General features: G+C 52.4%; 1 long non-coding RNA gene across 1 annotated transcript in view; it reads left to right on the forward strand.

The window, feature by feature from the left end:
• The first annotated feature begins 1,341 nt into the window (after positions 1-1,341).
• The window catches only part of LOC142584470 (uncharacterized), a 60,993-nt gene continuing 37,332 nt past the window's right edge, over positions 1,342-25,002 (forward strand). Inside the window, exon 1 of the long non-coding RNA XR_012828798.1 lies at positions 1,342-1,528. This is a non-coding gene — a long non-coding RNA (uncharacterized LOC142584470). The remainder of the gene's footprint in view (positions 1,529-25,002) is intronic.

Here is a 25,002-nt window from a genome sequence, read left to right on the forward strand (position 1 = left end):
TGCAGCCCCGTATTATGCTTGCGTGCCATTTCTCTCTCTCTCTGTTTCCCCTTTCATAATGGTGTGTACCTTCCAAACCTGATCATACCGTTGAACGGTGGCTATTGGAGTGCGCGGCCAGGACCGACAGGAGGTGAATGGACAGGTATTTTGGCGTTCATTTCGAAGGAGTTAGATGACAACGGCGACGCTCAGCTTCTCGATGCTACACACCGATTTGGCGCTTATGGTTGGAGGCAAGGGGAGGACATCCCCTTCTACGGAAACCGTAACTGTTTCGTTCAAGCCAGAGATCTGGCTAAGGGAATATACTGTGGCCCACGCCTTGTTTAACTGCGCTATGTTCCTGTACGCCACAAGACTGTTGCGGGCCCGGGTTTTCGGGTAGGCGCGTGCAGTGCCCTCGTCTGCGCGCGCATCGCGCGAAGCTTGAGCTTCGCCTCGCATGCCCGCCATGGTTGGGGGGCGACTCTGCGCTTTCTCGTAATTCGCTTTCGTGCATTTACTACGCAAGGCGCGGAGACGTCTTCCCTCGAGGACGAACGCACACTGTCAATCACTGCCACCTCATTCACGGCGACCACGCATGCACCATGCGGCCCAAGCAGCGTTCTATAGCGCGGTTAGGACGTTTGTGCACAGCTTCCTCTTGATCTATTGACGTATGATTGACGTGCGCGACGCAGCGAGAACGTCAAGTGTAAAGAACAAGCAGCCGCCACGGTAGCTGCTCTACAATGGCAGGCTCCATTTAACGTTAATGTATTGCGCTTCCGATCCACGACGAACAAGGAGCCGCCGAATTTTTCACTGTATATGCGCGTGTTAACGTTTCTATAAAGAAAAGTAGTGAAGGAAATTAAAAATCATGCAGGCCCAAGCTTCATGCAAATACTGCAGGAGAGGGAGAGATTAAGAAGGCCATGCAATGCGGTTAAGTGTTGACAGGTTTAGTTGGCTATGTCCTACACAAGAAGAGGAAAGGGAGAAATACACAAAGGAAGAAGGCGAGTCAGCGTGCGCGCACGGCCAGGTCAATGTTCGCTCCTGTTTGGTTATATTCGCTCGTGTGGCCCAGTTGCCTCTCAGAAGCGTATTAGTGCAATTTGCTGGCCTTGTCTACATATAAGAGTTACTCGGCCAAGGTCCCTGCTGGATCTGCTTCCTACACCGGTCTATTGTCTAAGCGGCGAGGCCGACAATATTGTTGAACGCCGAAGCATGGGCAGTGGAAAACAATGTGCGCTCTATAGTTTCTAGACATCCAGAAAAAGAATGACATGCGGCGATTGTTTCCCTTCCGATGAGGAATATGCAAGCGTTCGTGAATGTAACGTCGAACCCCACGTGGCGGCCCACCGCTAAGGTTGTTTCGGGACGGGAGAGTCCGAGTGGCAACTGGAAGTGCAAGAACTGCAGTGGCGCGTTGGTGGAATCCGGGGAACCTCATCGTCCAAATGTGACGCGCTGTAGACGAGCGAGCAATTGCGTGCCGTGCTGCATCGGTTCTCAACGCGCCCCGATCTTGGTGAGCTGCGCCGCATAGTTGCCGGCAATTGTGCAGTGACTCGACGGCCACTGAAATACGTTCTTGAAAGCTTGATGGTGGGCATGACTAATTACGTACACTATCTGCTCGTAAGAGCAATGAAGCAAGGGAGTTTGCAGGGCGGCCCTGGAGCACATAGTGGATGGCACCTTGAAGAGCCGCAATCTATGCTGCTGTCGATGTCATAACATGCAAAAAATTTAGCTGTATGGACACGGAGCTCGATGGGACAACCACAGCTCCGGTAGAGCTCTTGAAACTGGTAGAACCGTCAGCGTATATAATCTGTAGGTTTGCAGTGAAAGCAGACTCATTTAATTAAGAGAAAAAGAGTCAGCTGCGTCGGAGCTATAGTGGTGACGTCTTTGCGTTCGTGGTTGACGAGCTGCGGTGACTGGAGTATACAACAAAGGCGTATATAGCCCGCGGTCTCGGCCGCGCTAGCAAGCCATGCGGAGCCGCGAGAGGTGTCGCATATGCGCTTCTGATAGGTGTGGCATGTACACGTGGTCACCGGGGGCTTCTGCGTATCATCAATTCCTGATTATATTGCGCTTATTGCACTTTACTAAATGCTACATCAATTGTTCCAGCTGCCTAAGCACTTCGCGGGCCAGGACGTCTCAAGCGTGTGTCGCCGATCTCCGAGCGGCGGTGTGCGCGGGGCGCCTCACATCCCGCGCTACATTCTGCTGCAAGCACTGCTCGCGCTCTTCGTGCACGCCAAGTGGAAGAATGCGTGAAATGCGGGAGACAAGAAAATTCCTGCGATGTTCTCCTCTCGTTGCGGTCAGCAACTCGCCATGTCCGAAAATACACGCTCGGGGTCGTTCTCGCCTGTTTCCGGGGGAGTTCGCCAATTGTTCTGCGCCGTCCGTTGACGGCGGCCTTTTAATGCGCGCCGCCCGCCTCGTCTGCAGCCGGCCGTTTCCTGGTCTTTATTCGCTCCGCGCGTTTCACTCCCTTTCGGATTTCTTTTTTCGCGGGTCCTCGTCGATGAATATTGCGGCGTTTGCAGCGAAACGGGGAACCTGTTCCGGACACTGCGCGCCGACGCTTTGTCCGTGTACAAGGCGTCAGCCAGTCCTCAAACGAGCGTTACACCGGACCACCGTCATAAAATCTCCGTGCGGACAAATAGACGGGGCGGTAAACACCGATAGGGCGGAAGCGGGAATGATTGCAACCGTTTGCGCCGAAATGATGTAAAGAAAGAAATGCACGGAACAAAAGAGCGTGCGGGATTCGCCTGCGATGAACGAACCACGAAATGCCGGCTCCGCGCGGATCGTGCTACACAAAGGCCTCCAGCGACGCTCGGGTACTTGGCGCAGAAAGTGACGCAGGGGACAAGCGAGCGTGCAAGAAGCGAGACGCCATTACGTAATGAAAACGGTAGCGGGCCGTCTTGACAGCTGGTGGAACGCGTCGGCACTGCGTTGTGACTGCGTACGCAAGGCACCATTCTTTCCAGCAGTAAAAGAAGGAATAGGAGTTACATAAAAAAAAACGGTAGCAATCATAAACAGGCAGGAAAGACGCTGGACTTGTTTGCTGAAGCAGAGCAGCCGTGGGTATGAAAGAAGGCAGGAAAAAAAGAAAGGATCTACTACGCGTGCATGTCAACCCAAACTTTGACTGAAGTACCCCGCCTTCTTCGTCAAGACACCAAATTGGTAATGCCGATGCAAGTATTCCCTAGCTCTCTTTTGTATGCAGAGGACTTCACAGGTTAATTCTTCTCGTTTTCAGGTTTGTTGTGGCCGAGGACACGTGCAGCGTTACAAAGTTGAGAACGTTCACAACTTGGGGGTAATGACCGACCAGATGCGCTTGTTTCGCAACCACCTTTGAATTACATCATGCTCCCTCAGTCTGTCGCTCAAGCACCTCCCATTCTTACCGATATAACACTTGCCACACGATAGCCTGTAAGTATAAACCAACTCTCTATAAAGCACATAGCGTGCTTCTTGACATAAGCCGGTATTCTTTCCTGCCATTCGTCTTTTTTTTTCTGTCAAAGAAAAACAAAAAGAACGAGAGAAAGCCACATTTCGCTGCGACCTTCTTCAGACGGCGCGTGGGTCACAAGCACTCGAGAGGTCGTTGACGAGACTGACGTCACCTGCCGTGGCGGAATGCTCGCACAACGACCTCCGCGACTATTTCGTGTGCAGAGGTTGCTGGGCGCTCCAGTTGACTAATTGCCGCCTACACGGCCACCTGAAACTCGCTAGGATTGCTGTGAGCAACCGAACAAACTATTCACACTGATTCGTCGTTTCACCAGTTTGGCCCGAATCGCATACTTATGTATTTCTCACTTGCAACAGATGTACGCTGTACTCAAAAGTATACATACGTCAGGAAAACGTACTTTTTTCTTCTATACCTGCTAAGTGAAATTGAGTAATGGGTCTCAAGTTGACGCACGAGATACCAAAGAGAGGTGTTTGCGGAAATTTTTAATAGCGAGGGCAAAAATCAACGAACTGTTGAAAGCTTCTTTTTCATGCTGGCTCTCAATGTTCTTTTCGCAATAGCCAAATATCGAAAACAAAATTCAGTGAAACCAAACATGAATTTAACAACACTGTAAGTGAACATTGAAAGCAGATATCCCAATACCACGAACTTGACTTATTATACGGCGTCAATAGTGGACATAATATTGTAAAGAGGACCTTTAAAATTCCGCTATAAATTTGTGCACAGTGAGAAAAATCAGCGGATCTGTGGGGCTAATTGTTCTTTAAACTATATAAAGCACAACGGCGTTAGAAAAGGCAGGGTGAAATTATTAGTTTAATTGAAATGCATAATTAATGCGGAAAAGGGGAACGAAAGTGCACGGAAAGATAACTTGCCGGCAACTGGGAGCGGCAGCTGTGTGAAAAGTATTTTTCGAAAACGGGAGCAGAAGCTCTGCAAAAAAAAAAAAAGAAAAGAAAAGAAGAAAACGTTGTATCGTTGCGCTCTGTGCTCCTTGTGCGCGGCTTTTAGATCCAACCAGCAAAAGCGCCGAGTAAACCCGGCCCGAGGCTGGGTGCATGTTGTCGGGATGGACTGCGTTCGTGTTTCTGTCGCTATAGCGCATCGACGGGCTCGCGTCGAGCGGCTTTCTTGTTATCACTTCGTTGTCGATGTCTCCTCTATATTTGCATACTTCATTTGCATACCACTATCGCGTCCAATAGTCGTGCCGGTCGTGCCACTTTGCAGTCGGAATTGCCTCCGAAAAACGATTCTATCGCAAAAAATTTATTCATACACTGATAATTGCGCCGGCATGCTATCTGAAGAGACTGAAAGTTATGTGCACAGCGGAGCGTGTGAATTTTGGTACACATAAGCTATACGTGCGAGGGCCTTCAGGCACATTCAAGCTGTATGCCGCAGCTTCGCCCCTACAATCTTCTTGAACAAAAAAAAAATTAACCGACGATTACGATACTTCTTAATGCGAAATTTGAGCACAGTAGTATACGTGTTTTCATTTCGCGATATACTGGCTGGCGCGGACCATCCGTCTCTTGCGGCACGTCGCAAACGGAGCGAAGTGTGGCGCGACTGTCTGGCTAATAGTGACGCGCGGACGCCATTCACGGCAGCCGCCGCAGACAGGCCTCGCACATGCAGCGCTTTTGTTTCCATACAAACGACGCGCGCTACTCCAGCGCCATCTCATAGCCATCGTCGCCGCAAAAGCCGTCTTGCGCGGCGATGCACGACTTTTCTTCTCATGCTTTCACCACTCCACTTTCCTCCTCGCGCTTTCTTCGCTACCGCTGTCTTTCACCCGCGCTCCGCGTTCGCTCTTTCATCCTTTTGCTGCGCTCGGTTACGTAACCGAGCGACGACGCCGGCGCTCAGAGCCGGAACTGGCGCCCAAGAGCTGCGCTCTAAAACATTCTGTAAAGCAACGCGATAAGCGCATTGTGCGCGACCACACGAGGACACCATTCATAAGTAGTCGTTCCCAACGACGATGTTCATCTGCGGCTCGGAGGAGTGTATGTTCGCTAGGGGCACTGATCGGTTTTTTGGTGCCTGCGAAGTTCTCCACTTTTTTCGTCGTTGCCACCCTATAGCAGCACACGCACGCAGAGGATTTAGCCCGAAAGCCCTGTATGCTGGCCCGAGTCCGTGCAATGTTTGCGCTGCGACCACTGCGGCGGATGAACTCAATAACTGGAGGTTGCACTGTCTACATGAATCGCTTGTTTTCAGCAGTACTCGTTGCAGCTCTGTCCCCATATGATGTTATAAATGAAGTGTCATTTCATTTCTCCTCGGATTTCAAGCGCCCTGACTCTTAATTGCTACATACCCACGTCATCGTCGCATACGATGTTGTGCTGTTGCTAGACTGCTTATCGAAAACCTTGTGAATAAATCCAATACACTTAATAATAGTTGTGAAGGTGCAGTCATTTAGCACGGTTAGATGTCAACAAAATTATTGATCCAAATCTGCACCAAAAAAAAGTGGTCAGCTACAGAAATTACCCACCAAAAAAATTTTGTGGCACTTCATGCGTAAATATACACTCAGTAAAAAATAAAGAAAAAGTGAATTTTCGAGTGCAAAGAAGCAGAAAAAAGTACGCCGAATTTTCTACACTAATCCCGGAAAACGCTGAACCCTATCTCTAAACATCATGCTCCTATTTAACAACGACGTTGAAGATAATACGGGAATGGCCGCGAACAGTACACACTCAATTATATTTATTGTTGACTCACGTAGTTGGAAATCTTGTCAGTGCGGCCAACGCTTAGATGGCTGCGAGATATCGCGTATGCGCCGCACGCGGAACGAAATATTCCGTTGGCAGAAAGAGAATCCAGCAACCGATGCGGACGCGCTAACCGCGTTTCGCGTGCGCTTCTGAAATGTCGCTCCAGTTCCTGCAGCTCATCGCACGAGCTTAGCTCGGCGACGACTGCAACGGCGGTCGCTGGATTTGCTGCACTCGAGAAAGAACGGACGACTGCGAGCAATTACAGAGAACACATTTGCAGGGCGCGCCGCGTAACAGCCTCTGGGACAATGCACGCCAAGCGCAGAAGCGCCATGAAAAGAAGGCGCTACGAAAAGCCAGCGCGATATCACGCAGTCGACAGCTGGGTGGCCAGGGATGGTCCTCCTGCTTCTAAATGCACGCACAGCTCGCCTCGGTGGGTCACGTGACGTCCACAATAAGTGCCGGGAGGAAAACATCGCTGTTCCAGTTTCTCAGCGGAGCGCGGGAAACCTCGTTGACACCATGTCGGTCCACGGGGAAGCAAGGGGAACGTCCGCTTGTGTTAGCAAGCAGCCTACCCTTCTTCGCTTTATTTTTCTATTTCACACCTGTAATTTCAAAGCTGCAGGTCTCTGTAGGCTCCGTGACGCATAATACCGCGGAGGTCGCGCGGGACCCGACAAATTTATGAGGAATCTCGTAACTGGCGGCCTATGAACACGTTCTGCGCGGAAGTGAGTGACTGAGAGAGGCCGCGCTCTAATTGCGCTCCTTAAAAGGCGAGCGTTCGTTCGGTGACGCCGGACGGGGTTACAACAACTCGCAATGCTCGACCCGCGCTGAAGTCTTTCGACAAATTACGCAACGGCGCCGTGCTGGCTCTGGTGAGAATGAGGTTGTCTTCCGGTAGATGACGCTGCCTCCGCCGCATACGAGCCGAACGGAGCGCCGCGCGTGATGCTTTTCGGCCTCCCTTTTGGTCCGGAGTAATCGCGTGACGCAATTAGAAGCAACAGTCGCATAACTTCGCATGCTACAAAGGGCGTCGCTATGCGTAATGTATAGGGAAATGTCCTCTACATGTTTGCTGAAGGTGCACTATACGTTACAGAGGACTACCGAGTCCACGGTATAGGCTAAGCTTCCGCATTGCAAATCGGCCAACATTTATGCCTCGATCGTAAGGCAGGTTTGGTATAAGACGCGAAAAGACTCGATGTCACTGCCACCTCGAAATCCGTGATGTCATAAATTTCGTCAGCGCCCGTTGGATTCAGGTTGGTATACTATTTCGAAACGGGTTACCCAACGAGCGAATCGCAAATTCCATATGTGGATTATATAATTTCGTGCGCGCTTACTGGAGTTTCTAATCATTGCGTTTTTTTAAATGGAGATAAGAATAACCTAGCTAACTACAGGCATATATCAATATTGCCGATATTTTCTAAAATAATAGAAAATATTCTTGATTCCCAATTAGCATAATTCGTTAACAAACACGACCTATTACGTGACTCACAGTACAGCTTTCGGAAAAATCGATCCACCGAACTTCTTCGCCAGAGAGTTTATTCTGAGTAGCATCAAAAATAAACCATTCGTGCTTGTTGTCTTTGTACATTTCAACACGGCTTTCGATTCTCTGAATAGAAATTTTCCACTACAAAAGCTAGAATTATGTGGTATACGCGGTGTGGCCTTAGAAATGTTTGACACGTATTTAATCAAAATAAATAATATGTATGCATAGACAACTTTATTTCGACAGTTGAATCAAACTTTCTCGGTGTTCCCCAAGGCAGCACTTTACGATCTTTTTTTTTTTCACTTTATACATAAATGAAATTGCACACATACATTCTTCAGCAAACTTTATCGTTTATGCTGGTAATACTAGTCTATTTTTGCTCATGGAGATACAAATCAGTTAGTTCAAATACAGAATGATATATTACAGAAGTTATATGATTGGGCTTGCTCGAATGGATTAGAAATTGATGCAGAAAGAACACTAAGGTAGTTAGTTATCTTCGAGCAAAATGAAAACATATGCATCTAACTTCTCTCTATCTTAAACTAACTTTATTCGAATTGTCGATCACGTAGAAACGCTGGGTGTCATATTCTCTGATAACAGGCTATGGGACCCGCATGTAGAACACGTATATATAGCGAAAAAACAGCACGCATACTTAGTGATTTTATTGCACCAATTACCTACTTCTGTTGAAGGCAACACTGATTACTTACCATTGGTTTCTTTTTCTATCTTAGGCTCATTACTTTTTTCAATTATAGGGCAGCACCACGCAACGAAGCATTCATAAGCTTGCTAGACTTCGAAATAGGCTTTTTAAGATTGTTGATTAACGTCGTCTCAGCCTTCTTTAATTATATACAACAAACATATAAATTAACAGGTCTGTAAAATCTTTATAGATCACCGCATTTACAATGCGATAAAAGAATATTTTAAGCAAAGAATAATTATTTATAAACTACCCAACCTAAAGCTCACTGAGCATAAGTATGACTCACGGCACCATAACCTTTGGTTAGTGTTTGGATCACGCACAACTTGTGGCAACCAGATAATGTGCACGTTGTTCCTGAAATCTGTAATTATCTCTATGGCAGTGATGTAAGCATATAAAATATAAAGTCAAACAGATGTCACAATATGTCTTTTTATAATTTTAATGTTTATTTCTGTCATGTGGGTGTGATTTGTCAAATGAGTTCAATTCTGTGTCTTGTATATGCCTGCTTGTTCTTTAAACTTTTACAGCGAAGCAATTAAAGGATACTTTCCCCACTATCCTGTCCGCGTGTAGAAACAAATCCCCAAGATAGTGCCATGCCTGACCGGCTAGCGGCGGAGGTGCAGTTCGCCATTAAGGGGCCCACATATACACAGCTTCGCTGTTCATCCTTCTTCACAGAGTGGAAGGGCACTCAGACTTTTATGCGAAGCATACTAGCCGCACAACCACGCTCTTCCTTGCTGCGCCGCGCGCGGCCGCGTAGCTACCATGTGACGTCATAACAGCTGCAAAAGCGGAGGCTCAACTCGTGCGCTCGCTTGCGGCCGCGTAGCTACATAGCCGGGTCTCAGCTCGTGCGCTCGCCTGCATGAGTTGTTTCTTCGTCTAGCCGAACCAACTATAGCCAAGCAACAGCAGCTCACCAGGCTAAACAGTGGTTCAACAACTAAAATAAAGGCTAGTATGCTTCGCATCCTGGGCTTAACCTTAGCTAAGCCACAGCCATTTTTTGTCCGGTGTTTCTACATTATTGTTACTTCATGATGCCTAATGAATAAATATTGTACCCTGCTAAATTCGTGTCTAGTAATAATGATGTTCGTTTATTATTGTAGCAAGTTCGGTATTTCATGTTTGATTTTCTTCAATATAAGGTGTCACTGCTTTGCAGCCCTTTGTAGGTAGTGGGATCTGGTGAAGCTGCTTCAGAGCATCTGCAACTGCCACCATACTTCATGTACAACACGGAAATAAAGATTCAATTCAATAACACCGGCGCAAACGCAGCCTTCAGTTCTGCGTTAAAAAATCAAGCCGGTTATTGCAAAGGTCTAGTGTTTCCAAAATTAGATCATTCACGAGCTTATATCCCGCGTGCGAGGGCGGACAGCGAGAGCCTGCTTAAGGCACCAGGAAATGGCAAAGGCGGCGAACAAGACGTGGAAGCGGTTAGCCGGGAGCACCGCCATTTGCTCAAGTATGCTCGAGGCGTGTTTCGGACCCGGCTCGGCGAAGCATTACTCAAGGACAGAACTCCTGCCACTCATCAAAGAATCGAAGAACTACACGAAAGCGAACACAACCAGGAGAGATTCTGTGAAGGCCCGCCTGCATCGCGATTTACTCTTCGGCTCCATCCGGGCTCTGGCTGTTGCACTCTTTCGTATCCATTCACTGCAGCGAAGCAGGCGTTTGCTCTGTGCGGCCATCCCTGTCGTGGTCGTCAGGCCACTCTTACCCTGTGCGGCACAGAAACACCAAGCTTTGTCCACCATTGCCACTGCAAATTAAGTTCATGCCCGGCCTGCGGCAATGCGCAATTGGGATCCGCACACGCACACCGTTGCGGAGGATGCAGCAGGCCGGTGCCGTCGCGGATGAGGATGACATCATTTTCTTTTATTTGAGTGATGCCCTCCGTACCAAAGGTATTATGGAGGGGAAGCACAATATACGAATCCATTGTCATTGTGCGCACCGCAAATAAGCTCTTCCGAAAATGTGTGCGTTCGCTTCGACAATTCCTCCTGCGGTCGGAGAAAACGAATTAAGAGTCGAAGGAAGCACTCGAGTCTCACTGACCTATTTCTTTCTTCCTTAGAATCCACGTCTGACATTGCGAAAAACATCGATCCGTCGCGGCACTTGATGACATTACCGTTTTCTCTCTCGCACTCAATCACGCGGCGGGAGGATTGGGTATAAGAACACTTCAAAGCTCGTGCATCGGCTGGCCAAAATTATGCAAGACGCCGGGTAACAACTGCGGTTGTACACATACGGATAAGGCATATCATCGGGTTCAGGCATATCATCGGGTTCATGCACACCCCCACACACTTATTACAGCGAAGCTGTTTGTGGATAGTGCTCCGTGCATTTCTCGTGTCCGTCAACAAATCTGGGTGAGCAAAAACTATCATCAGCAATGGCTCGTGCCACTGCCTGTGCGTTCGTCGTCCTTGCCTTCTTCCACAGCTGGCTCCGTTGCCGCTCATCATGCTAGCGTTCCCATACTGCCCCTCGCTCTGCGAAAGCGTTGACGTCACTGGCCCACTGCCAGTCAGTGCTGTGATTTCAGGCTCAAATTCTTTGCCTCAATATATCGCTCGCGCCTTCGTCGTCGTATTCTTCCACTGCTGGCTGCGGTACCGCTAATCTTGCTAGCGCTCGCATTATTATAAAGCCTGGTGGGGGACTCAACATAGCAAAGGTTGGCGCTGCTGTGGTTGCCGACGCCGGCTTCGGCCCGGCACAACAACACTCGGACACGCTATGCCTCAACAACAAACAGAATATCTTAGCGGCAAGCACTCCGCTCAGAGAAAATGCTAACCGCTACGTGCGAGTAAAGCAAATTTGCATCCAAGGCGTTACCCACGAGATCAGCACCTACGAAGCGGCACCACAGTCCACTTTCAAGGGAGTCATCCGCGGAGTCCCCGTGCAAGACGGGCCGATGGACATCGACTCGAAAATCGTCAATGACAGAAATCCACTGGCATTGGCCGCCAAACGCATAGGCACCACCACCGCAGTAATCGTGGCATTCGACGGCCATCGAGTGCCCAATTTCGGGCGCTACGGATCGGTTCTCATGCACTGCACGCTATACCGCAGGCAGGTCGATATATGTTACGCCTGCGGTCGGCTCGACCACCGTGCGGACGTGTGCCCAAACCCCCGGGACGTTATCTGCCGAGGCTGTGGTGCCCCAAACCCCACTCGGGAGCACTACTGTGCACCCAAATGTAAGCTATGCGGTGGCCCCTATCTCACCGTCGACAAAGCCTGCAAGGAACGCTACCACATTCCATACGTGGTGCGACGACGGCGATAGGAGAGAGCACGTTTGACGAGGAACGGCGGCAACTGTACTACAATGCCCAAGTCCGCCATCGCTACCACCGAAGACGACTACCCGCACCTCCCTGGAGGTGGCCGGGCCGCTGAGGACAACCGATCCCGGAGCCACTCCAGGCGTGCATCTACATCCCGTAACCGACCCCGGGCCCGCTCCCGTGGTGCGCCGCGCGGCGCATCTCGAGACAACTCCGTTTCTCACTCCAAGTCCGGGCCCGGGTCCCGTTCTGGCTCCCGTTCTGGATCCCGCTCCTGGCCCTCCTGTCAACGATTTTCAAGCTCGCCGGCACCACCAACGAGCAACATGACACGAGACATCCTCACCTGGACGGACGTCGTCCGGGGAAGAAGAAACGACACCACATCACAGGTAGGGTCGGGCTCATTCCCAGAGCACGTTACAGACACTAACACATCCGAGACATCCGAGATAGCGTTACTGAAACGCGAAAACGCCACTATGAAAGAGAATCCTCAGACTTACGACGGCGATTGCCGAACCACAAAGCGACAGGAGCGCACGCGCAGCCATGTTGCCCGCCGCCGAGAACGCCGCCAAGGCAGTAGCCCCGTCACCACCGCCGCAACCTGTTAGCGCTGCTAGCGCCGACGCCCAAGAAGCGCGCCCAAGAAGCGCGCCGTTGCTCGCGCCCTATCAGAACTGAAACCCGAGTTAGAAGAGATTAAAAGTACGCTGTCGGCAATTAAAGAGAGCCTCCGCTTTCTCGGAGAGAATATGGTCTGCGTACACTCCACCTTCATGGCTCACGGTAATCGGTTGGGGACAGTAGAACATTATTTCGAAAACGTCGTAGCCCCCGCCATTGCCGCTGGTAAGCCGGTCTCGCCACAACACCCCATGGCCAATCCACCCGCACACGCAGCCCCCTTCCAACCGTCAGGCGCCCGGGATGACCCCCACAAGCATCAAGATGGCCAGGCGAGATGAAGCGTTCCGCATCTGGCAGTGGAACTGCAGGATTTTCACTGCGCGGAAACCCTCCCTGCAGCAATACCTACGCAGCCACGACGCCAAGCCCCACGTAATCCTACTGCAAGAAACTCTAACACACAGCGCCACGTCCATCGGTTACCGGTGGTTACCAGGCCTCGCGGGAAGACCTGGTACCGCCACGCTGGTCTCTAAAAAGCTCACCTGCCTCGCGCATGGCCTCGGCACATCCGAGGTGGACAACGTCATGACGGAGATTCCCCCAAGCGACGCGTCCCGACAAAGTGTGTACATCCTCAACGTGTACAGCAGCCCCAGACAAAAGAGTCAACGTTTCCGACGCCTATTCCAGAGAGCCATCGGTTTTGCAGGTTCAAACCCGCTCGTGATAGCTGGTGACTATAACGCTGCGCATCGCACCTGGAGTTGCGTATATGACACTCCCAAGGGCACCGCGCTGTGGCAGCATGCGAACGAGCTGGATCTCACCCTAGTGACAGACAAGACGTTCCCTACCCGCATCGGCACGTCCACGCACAGAGACACCACCCCGGATCTCTGCTTCGTGAAGAACACAGCCGATGCCCGCTGGTCCAATCTTGCGGAGGATCTTCGCAGCGACCATCTCATACTGGCCGTGCACTTACCCAGTATCGTCAGGAAGCCCAAGTCCTACACGTGGGTCGACTGGGACCTCTTTCGCAAGACTCGCGCCTCCCGACTCCCTCACGACACTGCCCCGAACCTCGAGACGTGGATGGCTCAGCTCAAGGCCGACGTCGGTAAGGCCACAAAAACATTCAGCACGGATATGCCAACCGAGAAGATGGACAGCCGCCTCGCCCACTTGCTCGAGGCCAAACAGTCTCTACTGACACGATGGAAGAGCCAGCGTCTCAACCGCAAGCTTCGCAAACGCATTGCTGAACTGAACAAGACTATAATAGAACACTGTAGCACCCTATCCAAACAGCAATGGGACGAGGTGCGTAACTCGGTCGACGGACAGATCCGCAACGGGAAGACGTGGAACCTCCTCAAACACCTGCTCGACGAGACCAACACCCGCACGAACCAGCGCCACTCGCTCACCAAAGTCCTTCACCAGGCCAAAGGCACCACTTCGCCGGATGACGTCGTCAAGATCCTTGTGCATAAGTACCTGCCGATACCCACAGGTCCGCCGACCCTACATCCCGATTACACAGGTACCGTCGAAGAGGTACGCCGGGCTCTCCACGAACTAAACGGCCGTTCCGCCCCGGGCCCCGATGGCATAACCAACAAGCTCCTGCGAAACTTTGACGACCCCTCGGTCGTGTACCTCACGGGCGCCATAAATGACGTGTGGGGGCGGGGCGAGTTACCTGACGGCTGGAAACTCGCCCAGACGATCGATTCCGAAACCGGGCAAGGCGCCTGGCGTCGATAACCTTCGCCCCATCTCGCTCACGTCGTGCGTGGGTAAGGTGGCCGAGCATGTCGTACTCAACAGAGTCGGCCGGTATCTCGAAGACCAGGACTGTTTTACACACCACATGATCGGCTTCCGACCCGAGCTCTCGACGCAGGATACGATGCTTCTCCTGAAACACCAGATCATAGACGCCGGGGCCACTTTGGGACCCGCGCCATACTCGGCCTCGACCTGGAGAAGGCATTCGACAACATCGAGCACTCGGCAATACTTAAGGTGATCGCGAACCTAGGGCTCGGACGCCGGTTCTACGAGTTCGTCCGCTCCTTCCTAATCCGCCGCAAGGCTGTGCTCCGTGCCGGAGACCTCACGTCCGAAGAAGTCGAGCTCGGACAGCGTGGCACCCCCCAGGCCTCCGTCCTCTCGCCGACGCTGTTTTTACGTTTCGCCTACGACGCGCGGTATAGCCGGCGCGGATGCAACGGACGCCGGGGCTTCGTTCAAAGCGGCAGACATTTTGGCCCGTTCGGCGCCGCCGCTACGCCTCCCCGCCAAGCGCGTCCAGGCATGTTCCAATGCCACGTGTCTTCATGTGCGTGTGTGTGTGTATGTGCATGTTGGTGCCCACGCTTGTCGAAGCGCGGCAGCCGGGGAGAGGAGCTCCCCCAACTGTGAAGCGAGGGGGTCTGACCGGCGCCGACACGACGTATGCGCCACCTTCTCTTCCCATTGTGCCCGAACGGCGCCGGCACGACGGCTGCGCCACCTTCTCATCCCATTGTGCCCGAGCGGCACAGTCACGTGCTCGTCTATAGAGGGGTTCCTTCTTGCCCTCAACTGCGAGAGTATAAAAGCAGCTGCGCCCCCGGACGCCAAAAAAGGCTCCGATTTCTTTTGTTGAGTAACGTGCTCTCCCGTCTCTCTACTTCGGTCGACCTGACCGCCAACTCTTTGCGATGTTAGAATAAACAAGTTGTTTTGTTGTTACCAGTCGACTCATGCTTTGCCGGGACCTTCGGATGCTTCCAGTTGTGCCCCAGGCCGCCAGGCCAACGCTACCCTTGGGGCTTGCGACCCAGGTGCAACAACGGGCGTCAGCGCCGAGTTCCCAACAACTGTCTGCCAGCGGTGAGATCGCGACAACGGAGGCCAGCAGCGAAGATATGCAGTTGACTGTATGCTGAGCAGCTCAACGACCATCCGGGAGCAGTGCAACGAGCCCTGTGTGATGACTGGTTGCCTGCAGCGGAACGACTGCGCTGAATTCTTGGCTGCGAGGTTTGGTGAGTGCGGGACTTTCTTCTTCTGAGCTTTGCCAGGCTTTTGTTAGTGTCAGAAACAGAGCTGGTAATTGTGGTTGTCGTTGCTGCCGGGTTAGTTTGCGGCAAGACAATATTAGGCAGTAGAGAAAGCAGCATTCAGAGCAGCCATGGATTTGAAGTCGTTGCGCAAACCGAAATTGCTGGAGCTTGCAAGAGAGTTGGGTCTGGATGTCTCGGACAAACTCAGAAAACCAGAACTGCTAAGGGCTATTCTTGAGTTAGAAGCTGAGGATGACGAGCTGTCGGAATGCCTTGAGACCATTGAGGAAAGGGAGACTGCAAAAAGACAGGAGCGCGAACTTAAAGAACAAAAAGAGAAAGAAAAAGAAGAGCGCGACCGTCAACACGCTTTGAAAATGAAGCGTCTCGAGGTAGAGATGGAACGCGCTCGTAATGGAAGTCAGGCACACGGTGCAGGAGAACGCGTATTGTTCGAAATGACTGACCTGATGCGGCCGTTTAAGCTTGGAGAGGACATTGGTTTGTTCCTGGTTAACTTTGAGCGAACGTGCGAGAAGCAGGGGTTCTCTCGGGAAACGTGGCCACAGCGCTTGCTCACTTTGTTACCCGGCGAGGCGGCCGACGTAGTCGCTCGCTTGGATAGAGAGGAGGCAGAGGATTTCGACAAAGTGAAATCGAGTCTGCTAAAGAAGTACAGGCTGTCAGCGGAGGCGTTCCGTCGGAAGTTTCGGGAAAATGAGAAAGGCAGAAGTGAGTCATACACAGAGTTTGCGTACAGGCTTATGTCAAACATGCAGGAGTGGCTCAAAGAAGAGAAAGCGTTTGGTGACCACGAGAAAGTTCTGCAGTGTTTCGGGCTAGAACAGTTTTATAGTCGGTTACCTGAGAACGTGCGGTACTGGGTCTTGGATAGGCCAGACGTTTGTACGGTGGCTAAAGCCGCTGAGCTAGCCGAGGAGTTTGTGACGCGTCGGGCTCGCGGAGCTAAAGACGGTCAAAAGGGTGAATTTGGCTCGAAGTTTGAGAGGCCGAAGTTCACACCCATGAGAGCAAAAGGGAACACACGTAGTGCGGATGCGAGTGAAAGCAGTGCGACCGAACCTAAGGAGACGGCGGCAGCCGAAGCCGAACGCAGAAAGCGGTTCGAGACGAGGCAAGCGCGCGTGTGTTATACGTGCCAGAAGCCGGGTCACTTTTCGGCGCAGTGTCCGGAAACAAAACCAAAAGTTGTGTTTTTGTCAATATGCAGCACTGACGAGAACATGAAGCTTCTCGAGCCTTACATGCGAGACCTCCTCGTGAACGGGAAAGAGTGCCGAGTGCTTCGCGATTCCGCAGCTACAATGGATGTAGTTCACCCGTCTTACGTAGAACCCCATATGTTCACGGGCGAGTGCGCATGGATCAAGCAAGCCGTGGAAGCTCATAGCGTGAGTCTGCCCGTAGCAAAAGTGCTTATTGAAGGACCTTTCGGAGCGCTTCAGACGGAGGCGGCAGTGTCATCTATGCTGCCCCCCCAGTACCTGTACCTATTTTCGAACAGGTCCGATCACCTCCTGCGCGAGAAGGGGCTTTTGTTTGGTGAGGCTAGCGTTCAGGCCTTAACCAGATCGAAGGTTCGGGAGCTCGCTGCAAAGGCGGTAGTTGCGGGGCCGACGTTATCAAACAATGAAAAAGGGTCAGAGGCGCAGCAAGCTGATATTCAGAGCACGCCCGAACTGAATAAAATTGAGTCTGTAACGTTAAAGGCACCAGATACTGGAGAGGAAAATCCCGATGCGGGAAAGTTAGAAGAGCTATCTGCAGATTTGCTCATCGCGCCTACGTCAGACGGACTTAATAGGTTGCTAAAAGTCAGCCGGTCGGCTTTGATAGCCGAGCAAAAGAAGGATGGCAGCCTAGAAAACATACGCTGCATTGTCAAGGAAGGTATCGCCAGGAAAAATGCGCGTTTTGTGGAAAGAGGTGGAGTCCTGTACCGGAAGTATCTAGACCGCAGGGGAGTGGAGTACGATCAGCTGATCGTTCCTCAGTGCTACCGTCAGGATCTGTGGCGCTTGTCGCACGGGGGTTCGTGGTCCGGACACCTAGGAGTTAAGAAAACTAAGGACCGTCTCTTGCAAGAGTACTATTGGCCAGGGTGTTTTCGTGACGCAGAACACTTTGTGAGGACCTGTGACACCTGTCAGCGGGTGGGCAAACCAGGGGACAAATCGAGGGCGCCGTTGAGATTGGTACCTATCATTACGGAGCCTTTTAGACGGCTCGTTATTGATACAGTGGGACCTCTGCCGGTAACAGCCACGGGGTACAGACACATTTTCACTGTGATCTGCCCAGCGACAAAGTTCCCTGAAGCAGTACCGCTTAAAGAACTCAGCTCAGTTGAGATAGTCAATGCACTACTGTCCATATTTGCGCGAGTTGGTTTTCCTGCGGAAATCCAATCAGATCAGGGCACAGTGTTTACTAGCGCTTTGACGACAACTTTTCTCGAAAGGTGTGGGGTAAAGCTGTCACACAGCTCAGTGTACCACCCACAGTCGAATTCCGTTGAGAAGCTCCACTCCGTCATGAAGCGCGTGTTGAGAGCATTGTGTTTTGGACATCAAACTGACTGGGAGCTGTGTCTGCCTGGGGTGATGTTTCCATTAAGGACCGCGCCGCATGCGGCTACGGGGTTTTCGCCAGCTGAGCTGGTGTACGGTCGCTCGCTGCGATCTCCGCTTCGCATGCTTCGAGAATCGTGGGAAGGCAGGGGCGACGACCCAGTCGTGGTGGAGTACGTGCTTAAGCTCCTCGAACGCTTAAGAAGGGCACAGGAGTTGTCAGGTGAAGCAATGGCAAAGGCCCAGCAGAGGGCCAAGGTTTATTATGATCGGACAGCCAGGGCCCGTCGTTTTGAGGTGGGCGATGAGGTCATGATATTGCGCACATCGCTAAAAAACAAACTAGACGTGCAGTGGGAGGGCCCAGCACGGATTGTTCAAAAACTGTCGGACGTTAACTACGTGGTGAGTCTGCCAGGAAAGCGGAAAGCCCAGCAAGTTTACCACTGTAATCTGCTCAAACCTTATAGACAAAGGGAAGCAGTGGTGTGCATGATGGTAAACGTTCCTGAAGAGCTTCCGGTCGAGCTTCCGGGACTAGGCTCAGTGACGAACAGGGAAGACACCGGTCAAGTCATTAGTGACCTTATCAGTAAAGCACCGCTGTCGCCTGAGCAGAAAACCGAACTACACCAGCTCTTACAAGAGTTTCAAGGTCTGTTCTCTGAGAGGCCTGGTAGGACTTCTGTCCTTACTCATGATATAGAACTTACCTCCCCAGAGCCAGTACGATCCAAGGCGTATCGGGTGTCACCCCGCCAGAGCGATATTATGGAGGCTGAGGTAAAGAAAATGCTACAGCTCGGTGTTATTGAGGCAGGTGAGAGTGATTATACCTCCCCTTTGATTTTAGTTGAGGTACCGGGCAAGGAACCTCGTCCTTGCGTCGACTACCGCAGGCTTAATTCCATCACTAAGGATCAAATTTATCCGATCCCTAACATCGAGGAGCGCCTTGAGAAAGTTAGTAGCGCTCAGTTTATTTCCACCCTAGATCTTGTCAGGGGTTATTGGCAGGTTCCACTTACAGAAGAGGCTAGTAGGTATGCGGCGTTCATTTCACCAATGGGAACATTCCGTCCTAAAGTGTTGAATTTTGGTTTGAAGAACGCGCCATACTGCTTTTCAAGCCTCATGGATAAAGTGTTGCGGGGACAGCAAGAATTCGCTTTACCGTATCTAGACGACGTAGCGATATTCTCCGCATCCTGGTCTGAGCATATGGCACACTTGCGGGCAGTGCTAACCCGCCTGCGCGAAGCGGGCTTGACAGTCAAGGCTCCCAAGTGCCAGTTAGCACAGGCCGAGGTTGTCTACCTCGGTCACGTGATTGGTCAGGGTCGTCGCCGCCCCTCTGAAATAAAGGTGGCCGCTGTGCGAGACTTCCCGCAACCGCGCACGAAGACCGATATTCGGTCGTTCTTAGGTGTCGCCGGCTACTATCAGAGGTACATCCCCAGGTACTCTGATATCGCGGCTCCCCTAACGGATGCTCTAAGAAAAACAGAGCCCCAAACAGTCGTATGGGACGAGACAAAGGAAAGAGCTTTTAGCGCCCTAAAGAGCGCCCTAACAAGCCAGCCTGTGCTACGATCGCCAGACTATACAAAAGGGTTCGTTGTTCAGTGCGATGCTAGTGAGCGAGGCATGGGCGTTGTACTGTGCCAACGGGAAAATGGAGAAGTAGAACACCCCGTCCTGTATGCTAGTCGTAAGCTGACCAGTCGTGAGCAGGCGTACAGCGTCACCGAGAAAGAGTGTGCGTGTCTCGTGTGGGCCGTTCAGAAATTGTCATGCTATCTAGCCGGCTCGAGGTTTATCATTGAGACGGATCACTGCCCTCTCCAATGGCTGCAGACCATCTCTCCCAAAAAGGGCCGCCTCCTGCGCTGGAGCCTCGCTTTGCAACAATATTCCTTTGAGGTGCGTTACAAAAAGGGAGTCTCAACGGTAACGCCGATGGCTTAAGTCGAAGCCCCTAACGTAGGAATCAGCCTCAAAATTGTTTGTTACTGATGTTTTTCTTCCTGAGGCAGGATCTTTAACATTTTGCTTTTATTTAGTGTTTCAAAGTGATGACATGCTTTCTAGTGCAATTTTCCAATTTGTGGACGCGTTCTGAGTGCTGCTAGACTACTGTAAGGAACTAGGCAGTGGTATAGAAGGGGAAAGAGCCTGGCAGGGCTTAGTGAGGGTTGTGCCGTGCTTGCTGACTGAGCGGTTGAGTTTCAGCGTAGTTCTAACGCTTGCCGGGAACGAGAACAAAAATGTGAACTCTCCCGAAGTCACTTTGCAGTGTCCTGTGCGAACCTGAACGAGAGAACGAGGCCTTCTCTGTGCGCTGCGCTCAAGAAACGTCGAGGGACGCCCGACTTCGGTTATGAGCATCATCGAGCGACATCCCTCCGGACAGCGGATGCAGTCCCCTGACCATCGGGATCTCCTTCCCCCGGCGGGGCGGTCTGTTACGTTTCGCCTACGACGCGCGGTATAGCCGGCGCGGATGCAACGGACGCCGGGGCTTCGTTCAAAGCGGCAGACATTTTGGCCCGTTCGGCGCCGCCGCTACGCCTCCCCGCCAAGCGCGTCCAGGCATGTTCCAATGCCACGTGTCTTCATGTGCGTGTGTGTGTGTATGTGCATGTTGGTGCCCACGCTTGTCGAAGCGCGGCAGCCGGGGAGAGGAGCTCCCCCAACTGTGAAGCGAGGGGTCTGACCGGCGCCGACACGACGTATGCGCCACCTTCTCTTCCCATTGTGCCCGAGCGGCACAGTCACGTGCTCGTCTATAGAGGGGTTCCTTCTTGCCCTCAACTGCGAGAGTATAAAAGCAGCTGCGCCCCCGGACGCCAAAAAAGGCTCCGATTTCTTTTGTTGAGTAACGTGCTCTCCCGTCTCTCTACTTCGGTCGACCTGACCGCCAACTCTTTGCGATGTTAGAATAAACAAGTTGTTTTGTTGTTACCAGTCGACTCATGCTTTGCCGGGACCTTCGGATGCTTCCAGTTGTGCCCCAGGCCGCCAGGCCAACGCTACCCTTGGGGCTTGCGACCCAGGTGCAACAACGGGCGTGAGCACCGAGATCCCAACACTGTTCAACCTGGTGAGGATTGGGCTCTCCGAACGCCTCTCGAAGATACAAGGCCTCAACCATACGGTATACGCGTACGACATCACCATCTGGTGCTCCGCGGGGTCGGACGGCTTTGTCGAATCCGCTCTGCAGGAGGTAGTCGAAACCGCCGATTCCTACCTCGACCACACGGGCCTCAAGTGCTCCTCCGCCAAATCGGAGCTGTTGTACTGCCCAAAACGACAAGGTAAAAGGCCTAAGGGATGGTAACCACCGACTGAGCGTAAAATCACCGTGCGCAGCAGAGACGGTCGCCCAATCCCCAGGGTCGACTCCATCCGAGTACTAGGAGTGATTATCCAGGCGGGCGGATCAAACATCGAACAGTTCACAATCTGACGACAAAGACGGACAATGCAATACGACTCGTACGCAGAGTGGCCAACCATCACCACGGCCTCAAAGAAGACAATCTGCTGCGTCTCGTACACGTGTTCGTCCTATGTCACTTTACATACGTTGCGGCAATGCACAAGTGGAAACAATCGGAACGTGACAAGCTCAATACACTCATCCAAACGGTAGTGAAGCGGGTCCTTGGGTTCCCGATCACCACGCCGACGTATTGACTCCTCGGAGAACGTGACTCAGAGCCGAACGGAGCGGACGCGCTTCACATGGGCTCTGCGCATTTCCTACTTTCATCACCAACTTACCTCTTTATAGTGCCCGAAATTTCTACCTCGGGCCTTCGTGAACACCTAAGAAACCTCTACGACGCCTTCTTTGCCCGTGAGTGCCCCTTGTTTTTGCACAAGCGGCTTACGAAGACCTCCGACGCACGCCCCCGCACTAAGCCAAACGCCGCCTTGGCGGCGCACGGCGGAGCAGCGAAGCACGTCAGCACATCATATGGCCAACGCAGCTGCCTGCCCAGCCGGCCCCAGCGAGTCACACTCGTTGCCCACGGGGACCACGACCACCACCATGGCCACAGGAAGTGCACACGGTGAAGCCGGCACATCCAGCGGTATTTCACATCAAGCGTTCGTGGACGCACCCCTCCCCGAGGACTATGACTCCATGGACGAGACCCCAGAACCTGACGCCGCTAACTATGAAACCTTCATCGAACATGGACACCAGCCATCGACCGAAGACCCTGGGCCGAGCGATCCAGCATGGGAATACGCCATCAGCAAAACCCGGGCGAAGAAGCTCCGTAGAGTGGCCCGCAAACAAGAGAACATCACAGACGTCAACCAACCCATGAGTGGCCAGACTTTTTAACGCGATAGCGTTAAGGAGCTAGTGTCGCAGAAAAGCCGGTGTCGTCGGCGTCGGTGTCGGCGGCGTTGGCCATGAGCGATAAATCCCAGCAGGCACTTCATGAATAAAAAACAACTTGCAAGATGGGCTGGGTGGGAATCTAACCAGGGTCTCCGGAGTGTGAGACGGAGACGTTACCACTGAGCCACGAGTTCGATGCTTCAAAGCGGTACAAAAGCGCCTCTAGTGAACGTGGTGTTGCCTTACAAACTAGCTGTTTCTAAGGCTCAGGCGTGCGTCGCTTGCTCAGGCGCACATTTCGTTGTCGCGCCGAACGCTGCGTTGCTCGACGCTCACCGCGTCCGATGCGGGGCACGTAGTCTCTGCGCCGTAGCCCATTGTCTTACACCCCTTGGTGGGTCGACGGGCTCTCGCGTTCCACTCTTGAAGGCGAAGCTTAAGCGTCCTCCAATTTTTTCAACAACCCCTCGGAGCAAACCCGTAAACAAGGCCCGGCTCGCCGGTCAAGACTCCCTCCTTTGTCTAAAGGAGACATCAAAATCGTCATTCGTCCCACAAGAGGGCTAAACCTAAGACAGTTTCCCAACCACGTCATCGCAGCAGCCGTCACCCACTCCTGCCCACGACCAACCCTCATTGAAGGAAAATACATCATAAGGCCACACCTGGGCTCTAACATTATCGTGGTCAGTACTCAATATGAAGACGTGGCAGCGACACTCCGTCAGCTTACCCACCTAACGCTCGGCAACAAAATTTATCCAGTGCGGGCTTACGTTCCGTTCTCTCCCCAACTGCTACGTGCGGTCATACATGGGCTGGACCCCCGCAACACACGCGAAACTCTGATGCAAGGCGTTTGGACCCGAGATACAAGAATCAAGATCCTTGACGCCAGGATTCTGGGGTCCTCAACGACTGCACTCCTTACGATGGACGGCACGAACCTGCCGAAGCTCGTGTACCACGGCGGTTGCGAGTATCCCTGCTACCAGTACAGGCCTGCATGACCGTTCTGCCAATACTGCATGCAGGCAGGGCACAGACTGGACGTCTGCCCAAATCCAAATTTGTCAATATGCCGAGGTTGCGGAATGCCGAGCCCCCCGGACGACCACACGTGCCAGCCCAAGTGTGGATTCTGCGGAGGCCCGCACGTCACCAGCAGCAGGGAATGCCATCAATGCCTCAAGCCGGCCCGTTCAAACAAGCCACAAGAACAGCAAGAGAGACACGTCTCCCGCAAAGACGCGTCACAAACGAAAAACAGACAACGGTGGTTCAGCTCCGAGGACCAATACGGGTCCACTCAACATCGCAACGTGGCCGACACCCCAAGCGCCAGCAGAAAGCGGGCCGCAAGCACACAACGCAACGAGAGCGCAACGAGGAGTCACGCGCCGAACCAGTCCAAGGCCACGGCCAACACCGGATCGCGGGAGCAGCAACCGCCGCAGCGTCCGATTACACCGCCGCTGCTGACGCAGCAACATGACACGCAGCTGGCGTCGAAGCAGAAGCAAGCCCCCCAGGTGCCGGGAGGCGCCAACCACTCAACGTCGAGCCACAGGTCGCCGCAGCAGGGGCCACGGCCAATGGAGCAAGAACAGGACGAACGGGTGAGCTGGTCAGAGAGGCTTAAGCAACATACCCCACTAGCTGACCCCAGAGTTCCACAACTCCAAGCCATGATTGCCAAACAAAACAAACAGCTTGCAGAACAAAGCGCTACAATAGCACGAATGCGAGCACAGCTCGAACAATTCACGCAAAGCCGCAGCACGAACACCCAAAGTGAACAAATCCCAGTGCCAGAAGCACCGCAGCCAACACAACGGAACGATAACTTTGAGACTACAATCACACCTGAAGTCATTGAGCTTCTTCACCATAAGATTGAACACGCAGTGCAGATTCACAAAGTCCAGATCGTAGCAGAAATGCATCAGGCCGTCCAGGAATCAGAAGAACGGATGATGCAACACATGAAACAACTCATACAGGTGCTCCACTCCCACCGAAACCGTAAAAGGTGCGCCAACACGGAAGCAGGGCCGTCCAAAATGAGGCACGGCACAGGCTCTCTCGGTAGCGAGACCAGCTACGCGAGCACCTCTACATTTGTTTAATGTGGCGAGACACCCCCGTGCAGCCATAAACGAAAACCTCGAAATCTGGCAATGGAACTGTAGAGGATACAAACGAAAACAAGGCCTACTCAAACAGTTCATAGCCAATACACTAATCAAACCGCACGTAATATGCCTGCAAGAGATAGGCGCCGAGAAGACCCCATCCCTATCAGGATATTACACAATCTGTCAACCTCGCACGCCAACGGTGGCCATCCTCGTAGCAAAGAACATTACAGCCATCGAACATACCCTTCCGGACCTGGACATCGAGCACCTCGTTGTTGAGATTGTTCCCAACAGAAGGGGCCGGAAG

The sequence above is a fragment of the Dermacentor variabilis genome, chromosome 6 (genome assembly GCF_050947875.1).
Source record: "Dermacentor variabilis isolate Ectoservices chromosome 6, ASM5094787v1, whole genome shotgun sequence".
Lineage (NCBI taxonomy): Eukaryota > Metazoa > Arthropoda > Arachnida > Ixodida > Ixodidae > Dermacentor > Dermacentor variabilis.